Source organism: Nannospalax galili, unplaced genomic scaffold, assembly GCF_000622305.1.
Source record: "Nannospalax galili isolate Female #2095 unplaced genomic scaffold, S.galili_v1.0 scaffold28, whole genome shotgun sequence".
Classification (NCBI taxonomy): domain Eukaryota; kingdom Metazoa; phylum Chordata; class Mammalia; order Rodentia; family Spalacidae; genus Nannospalax; species Nannospalax galili.
Genome location: NW_008359594.1, coordinates 1,737,712 through 1,749,870, shown reverse-complemented (window position 1 = coordinate 1,749,870; position 12,159 = coordinate 1,737,712). Strand labels below are relative to the sequence as shown.

At 47.8% G+C, this 12,159-nt stretch overlaps 1 pseudogene; it reads right to left on the bottom strand.

The window, feature by feature from the left end:
- Positions 1–961: 961 nt before the first annotated feature.
- Positions 962–2,126, bottom strand: LOC103726055 (annotated as a pseudogene).
- Between the last annotated feature and the right edge of the window lie 10,033 nt (positions 2,127–12,159).

The window sequence follows — 12,159 nt, the reverse complement described above, 5'->3', positions numbered from 1 at the left end:
GCAGAGGTCAGAAGAGGGCTTCAGATTCCCCTGGAACTGGATTTAAGGATGGTTTGTAGCTGCCATGTGGATGCTGGGACTCGAACACGGGTCCTCTGCAAGAGCAGTCAGTGCTCTTAACTGCTGAACCATCTCTTCAGCCCCTGTATTTTTTTTTTAAGTTACAATAAAATGTTCAGTCCTTTGAAGTGTTTTTTTCTCTTGTTCTAACGTAACTCCCAACTCCCTTTTCTAAGCATTTCACATAAATGTGAAAGACCTGTGATCCATTACGGAAGGAACAGAGAACAGGTGAGCCTAATAATTAACCACTGTGATGCCTGAAGACAAACTGGGGCATGAAAAGGAGCTCTTACTTGATAACCAAGTTTTCCAAATGGAATGGAAGGAATCCTAGTGAAAGAGGTCTTACTTTCCATTTTAAAAACATTTACAGGAAGAAGACGTGAGGGTCATCAGTTCGTAGTGTTAATTTCTGGCTAAACATCAGACTCTGAGCTTATGATGTGGCACTAATTTCATACATTTATTGACATTTTCCAAAATATTTTATTCTTTAATGGAAAAATCCATTAATATTCAAATGAAGGAATCACATTTTAAAAATCCTATATATAAGAAACAGCCTCCAAGAACATTCAAGCAACAGAGAGGGAAAAATGTTTCAACAGCCCAGTTTTCTTCAAAATATGTGACAATTCAACACACTGGTCACAACAATTTATAGAATTTTTCAGTGTTTTCTTGCAATGCAGAAGTTAACTGCTGCAGTGTTTTCAAATGACCACTCAAGTGCTACTTGGCTAAAAAAGGCCACTGGTAGACTCAGCTGATTGCTGGAAAACTCTGCTTGCTCCCAAGAAAAGAAATTTGAAGGCTGGGCTGTGAGCCTCACAACTCATCCTTCTCCAAGTCCTCCAACTCCACATCATTGAAGTCAATGTCATCCTCCACAGGAAGCTCACCATCCCTGCTGTTCCAGGGCACTCTGGCAATGAAAGTTCCCACCTCCTACAGGTGCTGCGGAGCCATGCCCAAAGGCCGGTTCCCTGAGAAATTCATTAATGCCTTGCTCACTGAAGGACCCTTTGAGAAGAGCAAATTTCATCCCGTGTGTATTGACGGCTGCCATAGCAGGGTACCAGAGACAAAGAAAATCAAGGGCCCATGATACTATGTCAGATCTTGTCCATCCACCATCATAATCCACAAGAGACTGGCCTTTCTGGAATATCTTGATTGTAGGAAATCCTCTAATCCCATATCGGCAGGCTAGAACCTGATTCACAGTGGCATTCACGCTGCCAGTTTCACTTTTCCCTTTGTTTGTTCCTTTACCTCTGTGGCTGCAGCAGCCCACTCTGTCTCCAGGTTTTTGCAGTGTCCACACCATGGAGCATAAAACAACCATCCAAATATCTTCATTGTCAAGGACATGCTTATCAAAGTTGTCACCCGTCAGCTCTACTGCATCCTTCTTACTTACGCTATCACTTCTGCCTTGCTTTCCAGAACTGTATCCACCATTCCTCCCCCTGCCCCCAAGGCGATCTTTCACAACCTGGCACAAAGCAGTGAGGGCAGCATCTCTGATGGATGGCTTCACCAGTTCTGCTACCCTGGTAACCCTTTGGCTTGTTTTCGTTAGCTCCAATTTTTTTTTTTTTTGAGATAGAGTCTCCCTGTAGCACCAGCTACCTGGAACTCCCTATATAGACCAGGCTGGCCTTGAACTCACAGAGATATGCCTGCCTTTGCCTCACAAGTGCTGGGATTAAAGGCATGCACCACCACGCCTGGTGTCAAAAATCTTGATAGTAGGAAATCCCTGGACACCATACTGACCTCCCAGGGACTGATGCTATCTGCATCAACTGCACTGATTTTGACATCTTTTCATTAATTGCTCCTTTCTTCCATTCTGGTGTTAACCTTTGGCAGTGACCACACCATGGAACATAAAATTCTACAAGTCACAAAATACTACTCTGAATAACCTCTCTGTTGAAATTTGATGGAGTTAATCCATGACATCATTACTAGATGAATATAGACCAATTGACTGCCAGAAAGAAGGTACAGCTCACCAAACCAAGCCCCAGTGAGCCATGCCTACTATCTGACATCTGTCTGTGCCGCTGCCTCAGCTCTCTTTATTTGGTTAGTTCTGGAATTTCTTGAGTCCTCCAGATCTAGTGCACCTTTGTTAATGACACCCATGTGTCATTATGGCCTCTGTCTGTAGCAGTCACCTTGCCTTGTTCTGTGTATCTGCTAGTCTATTTCATTTCCTCCAGCCTAGCCTGGTCCTTTGGGCCCGAGCCTAACATGATACCTCTTGCCTTGGTCTTTGCATCTGCTCTATAGCCCCAGACTCCCTGCCTTGGCCGCTATGGCTATAGTTCACCCTAATCTGTACTCTAGGGCCTTTCTTTTCTTTTCCTGCTTGTCTAGGGACATCAGTCAGACATCAGGCAGTCACCAGGGGTGGGGCCTAGGGAGCCATGCCATGGGGAAGCAGGAATCACACAGCTAATTAAACCAGGGTGGACACAAGGCCCCAGAACTCAGGCGCCTGCCCTCTCATGTCCCCTTCAACCAGAGCCCCATGGAGACTGGAACGAGTTAGCTTGAACTTCTGGGTTAATTTAATTAATGAGATGGTTGTGCAACGCTTTGTTTAACAGGACTAGTTTCCGGCCTGGCCCAAGGCTAAACAGGACTCTGGCAGCCTCTAGTGAACCTCTCTTGAGCCTCACCGTAGTCAGTGTCCCCTAGAGGTCTGTTCTGGTATGTTGTTTCTGACACCCCAAGTCTCCTTGCCTCCTCTGAGGGTCCCAGGGACAAGTTCCCTGACCTTCCCTTGCCAGCCCCTCTGCCGGGGAAACTCACAAGCAGACATTTCTTGTATGGAAATCCATATTTGCAGTTAGTGTTGGAAAGAGGGAGCTTTGGGGGCTCTGCCGGAGACAATTTAGTGATGATCCGAGGGTCTGATAGCCACAGCACTATGATTAAGTTTTAAAAATATTTAATATTTGGGGCTGGAGAGATGGCTCAATGGTTAAGAGCACTGAATGCTCTTGCAGAGGACCTGGGTTCGATTCCCAGTACCCACATGGTGGCTACAGATGGTTCTTAACAGCAGTTCCAGGGGACTCTGAAGCCCTCTTCTGACCTCTGCAGCATTGCACGACATGGGTACACTCACATACATGCAGGCAATATACTCATACACATAGAATGAAAATAAAATATTTTAAAAAATATTTAATGTTCATGCATGCATATAATGTGTTTTGATCAAATTTGCCCCCATTTCAACTTTGCTCTCTCCCCCCCCCCAGTCCATTTAGTGCTGCCTGTATATGCATGGGTATAGGACCATCTACAGGAGCATGGGGAGCCTCCCAAGGCCCACATCCCTGAAGAAAACTGACTGTCCCTCTCCTAGCAGCCATCAGTTGCCAGTAGCTCTTCAGGTAGTGTTGGGACTTCATGATCCCCTCTCATATCCATGCTGGGATTTTTGCTGGCTTGATCTTGTGCAGGTCTCATTCATGTAGTCACAGCTGCCATGAGTTCATGTGAACAGCTGCCCTATCACGTTCTGCTAATGTTGTTTTGATGCAGACAACTATTGTCTCCTGCCCTCAAATTTTTAAAATAGGATCTCATATAGCCCAGGGTGGCCTTGAACTCATATAGCAGAGGATGACCTTGAACTTCCATGCTGGGATCACAGATGGGCACTACCATACCTATCCTGTGCAGAATTGTTCCCAGGGCTCTGTGTATGCCAGACAAGTACTCTACCAACCAAGCTATGCTCTCAGTCCTCTCTTCTTTTTTAATTAATTAATTTTGTGCATGTGTAGTATATGAGTGGGGTGTGTGTGTGTGTGTGTGTGTGTGTGTGTGTGTGCATATGTGCAGAGGCCAGAGGAGGATGCCAGATATCCTGCTCTGGGATTTCAACTCAGGTCCTCATGTTTGTGCAGCAAGCTCTCTTATCACCTGAGCCACCGCCTAAGCATCCTCTTCTTTAGTTTCCCAAGTGCTTCATCTGGTATGTCAGTGCCTCCCTCAGTTGTTTCAGGCCACCTTCCCTGAGCACAGGACACTGGGAGGGCAAAGCCTTGGTATTAGGCTGCCTCTAGCACTTTCCACCACTTTCTTTTAAAAAAAATTCATTTATTGTTTTTAATTAATTAATTAATTAATTAATTTTTTGGTCTTTTTGAGACAGAGTCTCCCTATAGCCCCAGCTATCCTGGAACTCACTGTGTAGACCAGGCTGGACTTGAACTCACAGCGCTCAATCTGCCTCTGCCTCCTGAGTGCTGGGATTAAAGGTGTGTGCCACCATGCCCGGCTTATTATTTTTATTTTATGTGTATGAGTGTATTGCCTGCATGTATGTAAGTGCACCCATGTGGTGTAATGTGTGCAGAGGTCAGAAGAGGCTGTCGGATCCCCTGGGACTGGAGTTAGTGACAGTTCTTAGCTGCCATGTGGGTGCTGGGATTCAAACCTGGGTCTTCTGCAAGAACAACCAGTGTTCTTAACCACTGAACCATCTCTCCAGTTCCTTTACCACTTTCTAACTGTGTGACTTACCTCTCTGAGCCACAGTTGCCTTACCTGTGAAACAAGGAACAGAGTCCTCACCACCTCATAGGGATGGTCTAGAGAGTACATGAGAGGATGTAGAGCCTAAGCACATGGGTCTCTGTGGTCACTCAACTCAACCCCAGTATCCACTACAGTCATCAAATGGCTCAGCTCTTCAAACAAGAACTGAGTGGGTAGGATTCTAGGCTGGCATGATTCCTTCCTGACTCTAACTTGAGTGAGAATGGCAGGGTGGGATAACAGTGCCAGGAACAGGGAACTTGAGACCTAGACCTGGCTGAGCCCTTTTAGCCTGTGAGACCCCAGACAACTCATCTACCCTCTGCCTCAGTGGTCTCTTCCGTACAGGGAGCAGGTTCGTGCTTTTAAAACATGTACAGAGGGACGATGACCATTGTGTGAGCATATGGATTTGCTGGGGTGGGCTCTGGACTCTCCTGAATTTCTGTCCCCCAACCAGTACCAAAGCCTGAGACCCAACTCCTGTAGGGCTGTCCTTCCACACTCACTTCAGCACTGAGCTGCCATGAGGTCTGGTTTCCCTGCTTATCAAGTCAGATGTCCTGGTGCTTGACATGAAGCCACATAAAGCAGAGCAGTGAAAGGCTCCAGGACCTGGCCGTGGTCCCTCCTCAACAGGCTATCAGTCACTTCCCCTGCAGATGCAAGCTCCATATGTGAACTCCAAGTTGGAAGCCCCATCTCTGCTTGCCTTTCCTATCCCTACTGTCGGCAGGTACAAGAGCCATTTAGAAATCTTCTGGGAGGACATAGGAAGGCCTGCGTGCAATGCCCACTGCAGTATGTTCCAGTATGCTCCTCTGAGGCACCCACTCAGGCCTCAACCTCCCTGGGCTCCAGGTAGAACATTTGGCTTGAGTAGAACCTTCACATCAAGGCAGGGACTATGACATGAAAAGGTGGCTCACTTGGGAAGACCTATTTTCCAACTTGTTTACAATAGCAGTAGTGAACTAGAAGTGGGCGCAACACCTTGCTTTCCATTCCTAACACTCTTCCTTCCTGTGAACCCAGGGGTGGGGTCTGTGGGATGTCAACTTCCATATTAAGTAGGCCTGTCCTTAAGGAATGATGGTGCTGACAGAAACTGACAGTATTCATTGCTCTATCCATACATGCCCCCCACTTCTCAACAGGCTCACATTCTGTAGCCCAGGCTAGCCTCAAACTCCCCATCCTCCTGCTTCTACCTCCTGAGGACTGAGATTACAGGTACAAGCCACCACACCTGGCTCTCTCCATTTAAAAAAAATAAATCTTTTTATCAACTCACTATGTAGACCAGGCTGGCTTTGAACTCACAGAGATCCACCTGCCTCTACCTCCTAAGTGCTGGGATTAAAGGTGTGTACCATCATGCCTGGCTTCAAATTTGTTTTTATCTTATGTGTATGAATGTTTTGCCTGCATATTTGTAAGTATATCTGCGTTTCCAATGCCCACAGAGGCCAGAAGAGGGTGTCTATCCCCTGAAACTGGAATTATGGACAGTTGTTAGTTGCTATGCGGGTGCTAGAAACTGAACCCAAGTCTTCTGCAAGAGCAGCCAGTGCTCTTAACCACTGAGCCATCTCTCCAGCCCCTCTCCATTCATTTTTTTTTTCTACACACAGAAATGACTAAATGTGAAGCAGACTCTAGTCAGACTCTTTATAGGGCAGAAACCATGAACCAGGGGTTCAGAGCAAGGGCAGGCTTCTGGAGACGCCTAGGAGCTGTGCTGGGAAAGATGAAGGATTCCATAATGGGAAAGAAAAGCAGGGAGTTCCGGGTGCTGGCAGTGTGTGGAAACCCATGGCAAGGCTGACAGCAGCAGGGGCTGCTCAGAGAGCAAGTTCATTATAAGTGAACCAGGAGGGTGGGTAAGATGGCTCAGCAGGTAAAAGTGCTTGCCACCAAGCCTGATGATCTGAGTTCTACCCCCAGAAGCCACATAAGGGGAAGAGAGAACTGACTCATCAAAGTTGTCCTCTGACCAACATACGTATGCCATGACACACATGCATATGCATATACGGGGTGGAAAAGAACCAGGAGCTGGGCATGGCATTGCACACTTATAATCCCAGAATTTAGGAGGCTGAAGCAGGGGGATTGCCTTGAGTGTGAGGGCAGTCTGGTCTACATTGTAAGTTCCAGGCTAGTCAGGGCTACATAGCAAGACCCTGTCTCAAAAAAACAAACAAACAAACAAAAACAACAACAACAAAAAAAACAACCAAGAGGGATTGCTCTCTTCTGCTGAATAGCTATATGCTCTTGGCTAAGCACTTAATCTTTCTGGGCTGTGTATGCAGTAGGGAGAAGGTAGGAAGTTCCCTCTCTTTCTTCTTTGACCAGGGAACAGAAGCAAGTCCTTTCCCTGGTCGAGAAGGAGGAAGACAATAAACAATAAACAGGACAGATAAATGCCGTAGAAAAAAATCAGGTAAGGAAGGGAGTGGAGAGCAGGGATGGTAGTATGACAACAGCATTAGGATGATGGGGAAGGTCTCACTGATAAAATGGCAATCGGTCGATAGTTTAAAGTATGTGACTCTGTGAGATAGAGGAGATGTCTTCTGAACATAACAAATATGTGCAAAGGTCCTGGGATGATTACAAGCTTCTTTCTAAGGTCCAGCAAGGAGGTAATATGGCTAGAATGAAGAAAGTCTCCATGGAAACTGCTTCCAAAGGAACCCCCTTGTGCAATTAGAAATAACAGGAAGCACTCTTGGTACTGGCATCGACAGCTGGCAGAAAGCCTGGGGTTCCCATGTACCTGGGGGCCATGCTTGGCTGGCCAATTGGCTGTGACACACTGACTACAAGAACTCTTAGAAGCTCCTCTCTCTGACACAAAGGGTCTTGCAGCTCTGTGTGAGCATAGCAGATAGCAGGGTACTGCATGGAGCTGGCCCCACACTGTAGCCACCAGCTATGTGCATCTTCACCAAGGATGGGACTCTGTACTTGGTAAAACATTTGACATTTAACTCCAACCTCTGACATTTCTGCCCCTGGCCTGCTTAGCAACTCCTCCCCAACCCCTCTCAGCCCAAAGATTCTTTCCTTGCAATTGGGGTAGAGGAATGACAGCAGAGCTCTGAAAATAGACAGCATTGTGGCTCTTAAGTCTTGGGTGTCAAGGCTCTGGAGACATACATTTATGGGCTGAGGGGTGAAGGTGAGTGGATATGGAGTTCTTGGTTCCCCAGATGGAAAAGATCATAGTTGGGAGGTAGAAGAAGAGGCCGGGAGATGTGAGGCTGTAGATGCCTGGACCAATGGCAGAAACTCGTGGCCTGCCTGCTTCCAGATTATATGCATAGCATGAAAGGGGCAGCAGGGGTAACTGTGGCCTGAAGGCTGACTGGAGTCCCAGAGAGTCTTCTCCAAGCTCCCTTGGTACAGCTTCATGGGTGCCACTTTGGGGTCCTGTGTGATCAACAATGGCCTGGGTGTGGCTTCTGTCTCCTGGAGTCCCAGAAAGACAGATTAAGAGAAATGGGCTGGGGAGAACCATGTTGTGCTGCTGTGTAAGGAGAAAATATTTACTGTATAGAATGCTGGTGGTGGTGGTGGTGGTGGTGGTGGTATGTGTGTGTGTGTGTGTGTGTGTGTGTGTATGTGTGCAGGTGTGTTCATGTGTATGTGGGTATGCGTGCTTCTACATGTACATATGAGACAGAGGAGGACATCATATCTACTCTATCATGCGGTACCTTATTCCCTTGAGACAGAGTCTCTCACTGAACCTGGAGCTCACTGATTAGCCTAGGCTGGTAGCCCGCAAGCGCCAGAGATCCTCTGTCTCTGCCTCCCACAGCACTGGGTTACAGGCACGTGCAGTCACACTCTAGCTCTTTATGTGGCTGCTGGAGACTCAGGTCCTCATGCTTGCACAGCACGTGCCCTAACTCACTGAGCCATCTCCCCGGGCCTGTAACGTTTGTTCTAACAGGACTCATGCATCAGCTCACCACAGCCCAGTAATATGGGTACTGCTGGTCTCCTTACCGGACAATGAGAAAACTGAGGCTGTGATAAGGTTAAATCACTTACGAGGTCCCAGACTCAGTGAGAAGCGGGGCTGGGAAGGCAAGCAACCCAGATTTCTTCTCTTCCTCACCCTATCCTTGGGTTGTGCACAATGCTCCCCAGAGTTCAGCGCAATCCCGGGGTGCAGAGATGCCAAATTGACTAAGATGAATTCCAACCCACTTCTAGAATGGGGCTCTGCAGTGAATTGAGTTCACCCTTAGCATGTGGCCTTGGATTCTCCTGCCATCTGGACTGCTCAGTGCTGAAGGATTATTAAGTATCATTCTTTCTTCTCCAGTTACAACCATGAGGTCACTGAGCTGCCACACCCAAGAAAGGAGCAAAGATTCACAGGACTGGGGGCTCCTTCTCCTACTTGGAGGCTGAGGTTGGAGGTTGGGCACCCCGCCCTGACCGTGTGCAGGCTCCTCTGATTGGCTGATGATCAATCACCCCACTCCTCCATCCTGCTAGGCCTGCTGGTCTACCCTCATCTGGAAAGAATAAAAGACAGAAAAGACAAAACCGTGGTCCCCTAATGCAAACCATTTGTGTAGTCAGAGGCAAATGGGATGTGATTCACACAGACATGGCAGCATCTCAGGAAGCTTTGCTTGATGTGGAAAGTGGAGGGCGTTTTGCAGGAAAGGAGCAGGTTGGGCCTATTCTCCCCTGAGCATCCCGAGCCTTCTTGGAAGCTGTTCTCAGCTACTCTTGATTCCCTGCAGCTGGGCTGTATGTATACATTAAGAGCTCAGTGGTTTGTAGAAATTCCAATTGGACAAGTTTGACACCGTCTTAATTTCTTATAGGCCATGACCCAAAATGCAATAATAGACTTGACAGACCCAAGAATATTAACAGGAAACTCAGCAGTTATCCTGTTGAAGCAAATCATAAGCTCCTTGAGGTTAGAAACATTTATAATTTGTTTGGCCTCTTTTTTTTTTTTTTTTGTCTTTTTGAAGCAGGGTCTCCCTGTAGCCCCAGCTGTCCTGGAACTCACTATGCAGACCAGGCTGGCCTTGAACTCACAGAGATCCGCCTGCCTCTGCCTCCCAAGTGCTGGGACTACAGGCGTGCACCACCACGCCCGGCTTCTTTGGCCTCTTTAATCCAGCACACAATTTTAACTCAATTCCTTTCCTGTCTTTCTTCTCTCCAGTGTCCCCAGATTCTGCCATCTAGACCCACCAATCCTCTTTCTAATCCTTGTGGATTTGTGGACTGTCAAATACTCTCTTGACATAGGCCTTTCAATACACTGTTCCTGAAGACTAGAATGTTCCACCCTCTCTTATTTGCCTAGTTAATCCCCATCACTTCCAAGCTGCTGCTGCTGCTCCTCCTCCTCTTCCTCATCCTCCTCCTCTTCTTCTTCCTCCTCCTCTTCCTCCTCCTTTTCCTCTGCTTCCTTCTCCTCCTCTTCCTCCTCCTCCTCCTCTTCCTCCTCCTCCTCCTCCTCTTCCTTCTCCTCCTTCTTTTTTGGTCTTTTTGAGACAGGGTCTCCCTATAGCCCCAGCTGGCCTGGAACTCACTGTGTAGACCAGGCTGGCCTTGAATTTACAGAGTGCCACCTGCCCCTGCCTCCAGAGTGCTTGGATTAAAGGTGCACCCTACCATGCCCGGCCCCTTCTGAGCTTCTAACTCAATCTCTGTATTCAGGGAAATCAACCTTCCTAAGTCAGGTCCCCCACTGCAGGGTCTCCTTACATTCTATAGCTCTCATTGAATCTGTCACTGTTGTTGTTTTGTACCTTTTCATGTGACTCTCTGATTAGTATCTGTCTTCCTGTCCACACAGTTCACTTCATGAGGACAGGAACTATGTCATTATCTACCTGGCATCCAGTAAATATGGAATGGTTACATCAACATTCACTGAACACCAGGTACTTTATATACCAAGTGGTGAACAATTGAAGAATAGACACTAGGCTGGGGAGATTCTTTCTCAAGCGTGAGCACCTGAGTTTGAATTCCCAGAACCCATGTAAAAAGCCAGGCTCAGAAACATATGCCTGTAATCCCAGAGATGACCAGATGGGAGGTGGATCCCTGGAAACTCACCGGCTGATTGGCTAGCCTGGCCTATCTGGTTAAGTTCCAGGCCAGTGAGAGACTCTGTCAAACAAAAGGTGGAAAGTGCCTGAAGACTGATATCCAAGGTTATTCTCTGCCCTGTACATTCATGCCGGACATGTGTGTACATGCACCCACACATACAAACACAACACGAAAAGACAAATAGATCTCACTTCCCCTTTTACATAAAAGTGAACTGAGGCCCAGACAGGCAAGGAGACTGTGTCAGAGTTGCCAGGTGGTAATGGCCAGAGGTTGACTTTGAGTCTTGCTCCTCTGACTCATAGTGCAGTGTTCTTTCTGTGTTGCTAATGCTAATCTACTGATTGGTTGTTGAAGGGTCATGCTGACTCAGTGCGGTGGACAGCATTAGCCTCCATCACATAAGCTGGCAGTCCCGAGGGCTGCCAGTCCCATGTGAATTAGCAGAGCCCTTGCTTGAGAACAGCTGTGTCTGGGGTCAGCACCAGTCCCTACCAGCCCCCCTGACCCTGATAGTGGGTAGCTCTAGTTCTTGGGACACGTCCAGCCCTACTGGGCCATGAACTGAAGGACAGGCCTTCCCTAGGCCCCTCAGGTTATGGTTGTGCGCCTCTGGGTTATGTGCTTTCTAGAGCCAGCCACATGCACAGCAATTGCTTTGGGAAATTGCCCCAGGTCCTGGTTCACAGAATTGCCGGGAAAATGACAGCTCTGGGTCCACATGAAAGGCATTCTTAGAAAATGTCTCTCCACCCTCCCTCCTTCCCCAGCTGGAGAACCTTTTTGCTATGAATTGTTGCAGCAATTGCTGGCCTGAGATCGGTTTGAGAGGAGGGAGCTGGGTCTCATTTCCTTATTACTCCAATGTGTGCAGAACAGACTCAGTTCTCTGGCAGCTTCCCTGCTCCCCTCCCCCGCTGGGGAATGAAGATGCCTAGAGAAGTGGAGACAGCAGACAAAAGGCCTTGGGGTCTCTGGACTTTTCATTGCAAAGCTCCTCTATCACATCCCAGACCCTCTCACAAATACAGAGGGGGTGGGGATTTGGTCTGGGCTGTAGACAAAGAAACAGCAAGATACTGCTCCACAGGCTCCTGCCTGTGAGATCCCCTAGCTATGGCAGTTACTGACCAAACTAGGCTGACCATGGTGCATCTGGAGTTTCTCTCTCTGACTCTCTGTCTGTCTCTCCCTCTGTCTCTCTGTCTCTGTCTCTCTCTGTCTCTCATGTGTTTTGAGACAGGGTCTCATGTAGCCAGGGCTGGCCTCAAACTATAGTTGAAGATGACCTTAAACTTCCAAGCCCCTTGCCTCCACCTCCCAAGTGCTGGGTTTTCCAGCATGTGCAATCATGCTCGGTTTATATGACGTTAGGATTGAGCCCAGAGCTTTGTGTATACTAGGCAAGAA